Source organism: Moschus berezovskii, chromosome 16, assembly GCF_049115385.1.
Source record: "Moschus berezovskii isolate FMDL1 chromosome 16, NW_MosBer_1.0, whole genome shotgun sequence".
NCBI lineage: Eukaryota > Metazoa > Chordata > Mammalia > Artiodactyla > Moschidae > Moschus > Moschus berezovskii.
Window position 1 is genome coordinate 84,411,130 of NC_142475.1, and position 2,903 is coordinate 84,414,032.

General features: G+C 41.0%; 1 pseudogene; it reads right to left on the reverse strand.

Moving 5' to 3' along the window:
* Positions 1-551: 551 nt before the first annotated feature.
* Positions 552-1,489, reverse strand: LOC129560469 (olfactory receptor 9G4-like; annotated as a pseudogene).
* Positions 1,490-2,903: the final 1,414 nt, after the last annotated feature.

A 2,903-nucleotide genomic window follows, 5' to 3' on the forward strand; every position in this document is an offset into this window, starting at 1 on the left:
AAGAATCCACCTGCAGTTTAGATGTGGGTCTGATTCCTGGGTCAAGAATATCCCCTGCAGAAAGCAATGGCAAACCAGTGTAACATTCTTGTCTGGAGAAACCCAAGAACAGAGGAGCCTGGCAAGCTACAGTTCACGGAGTTGGAAGAGTCCAGCATGACTAAGCGTCTAAACCACAACTACAAAATGAAGCATACTACAGTATCTTAAAGCATCAAGCAAACTGATATCTTCGTTTAAAATAGTGAAGTTGCTCAGTCGTGTCCAACTCTTTGCAACCCCATGGACTGTAGCCTACCATCCTCCTCCATCTATGGGATTTTCCAGGCAAGAGTACTGGAGTGGGTTGCCATTTCCTTCTTCAGGTTTAAAATAGTTTCTTCACAAAAAAGGAGTAATAAAAAACAAAATGGTTTAATCAGTGGTTTTTCTTTTAAGCATAACATGCTGCATTGACTTGAAATATGGTAATGTTTACAAACATGTTAATAAGCCAATAAACTAGAAAACACAATAAGAACATTCTGCAAAAAAAAAAAAAAAGGTCACCTTCATCTCTGAGGTCTTATGGCCTTTGTTGCTTTCCAGAATGCCTCTTTGACGTCTCTGTTTCTCAGACTATAGATGAGAGGGTTGAGCAGTGGGTTGACACAGTGTAGAACAGAGCGGCCATTTTGTCTCTCTTCAGGGAGTAGGTGGAACTTGGCCTTGAGTACATGAAGAACAAGGACCCGTAGAAGAGTGTGATCGATACGAGGTGTGAAGCACAGGTGGAAAAGGCCTTGTGCCTTCCTGAAGCTATGCGGATCTTCAAAATAGCCAGAAGGATGTTGTAATAGGAAATTGTGATGACGAGGATGCTCGAGAGGACTGTGAAACCCACGAGACCCAAGACGATCTCTTCATAGACCTTGGTGTCTTTACATGACATCTTCACCAGAGGGGGTGCATCACAGAAGAAGTGGTCAATGATATTTTTGCCACAGAAGCTCAGGCGAAAAGTGTTGGAAGTATGGGCGATGGCATTCAAGAACCCTCCTATGTAGGAGCCAGCAACAAGTCTGGTACAGAGAGAATGAGACATAGAACTTGAATAAAGTAGCGGGTTACAGATTGCCGTGTGGCGGTCATAGGTCATGGCTGCTAGGAGAAAGCACTCAGTGTAGGCTACAACACAAGGAAAGAATAGTGGGGTTCCACATTCAGTCAAGGAAAAGCGTTTATCTTCTGAGATACAAGTAGCCAGGATTCTGGGAGTGTACACAGAGGTGTACCAGAAATCCAAGAAAGAGAAATTGCCAATGAAAAAATACATAGGTGTGTGCAGGTGGGAATCAATACGAATTAAGATAACCAGGGTCATGTTCCCTGACAAGGTAACAAAATAGACAGTCAGAGATACTCCAAATAATGTTAGTTGCCACTGAGGGTCTGTTGAGAGACCCAGTAAGATGAATTCAGTCAGGATGGTGCGATTTCCGATTTCCATGTCCACTAGGAGAAAGCTTGATAAGATAATGAGAAAAAATAGCTGATTTTTCTTTTGGAATAAAGAAGTAGAGGTATCAATTAACTCAACAACTGCTAAGAGGCATATTAATCCCTTATAACATCGGTAAAATACTGTAACTTCAGTCTGTCACTTGGGAAGACCACTAGAATTGGAGAAAATAACGGATTTTAGAAATAAGGCTTTCACCTGCTATTTGCTTAATGCAGGGTGAGTATCTGAGACTCATCAAATGAATGAACGGAATGACACTGACAGGTTGTCTGATTGAGTTAAGCAGATATAGAGGAAAATGTCAGCCAAATGTCTAGTATATGATGAATGGTCAAAAATGTTGAGTATTCTGCATGTATTATTGAGAATCTATGTGTCTAGCATGGTGCTGATAGTTCAACAAATATCAATACACTGTACTGTTCTTGTCACTATTAGTACACTTAGAAATACACACACACACATTTCACTTTGGACAGTGTCCTAAATCCTATACTCAACCCACTTAATAATTCCACAGTTATTAAGATATTATTATAACCCTTATGTAGTTTAAGGAATGTTTCCAAGGACCTAGAACTGATCAACAGTAGAGATGGTATTTGAACCTAGAATTTTCTGTACCAAGACTTCATGTTCTCTACTGTTAAGCCATTGACCTCTCTTATAAGTAAATATATTTTTCTCTTCTTCTTCCGGCTAGGACAATCCTATAATTCTCTGACAGCTTGAATTTATTTAGCTTCAAAGTGAGTTTTTATTCTGCACTTTTCTCTAGTTGATGTGAAATTTATATACATAGTTGAAGCATATTTGGATTCAGTAGTGATGAATATTAAAAAGCAGAGACATTACTTTGCCAACCAAGGTCCGTCTAGTCAAGGCTATGGTTTTTCCCGTGGTCATGTATGGATGTGAGAGTTGGACTGTGAAGAAAGCTGATCGCCGAAGAATTGATGCTTTTGAACTGTGGTGCTGGAGAAGACTCTTGAGAGTCCCTTGGACTGCGAGGAGAGCCAACCAGTCCATTCTAAAGGAGATCAGTCCTGGGTGTTCATTGGAAGGACTGATGCTAAAGCTGAAACTTCAATACTTTTGCCACCTCATGTGACGAGTTGACTCACTGGAAAAGACTCTGATGCTGGGAGGGATTGGGGACAGGAGGAGAAGGGGACGACAGAGAATGAGATGGCTGGATGGCATCACCAACTTGATGGACATGAGTCTGAGTGAACTCTGGGAGTTGGTGATGGACAGGGAGGCCTGGCATGCTGTGATTCATGGGGTCATAAAGAGTCGGACACGACTTAGTGACTGAACTGAACTGAACTGGACTGAGTGTTGAATATTACAAAGAACCAACTTTTTGTGTCAAATCTCCATTGAAAAATTATGAATC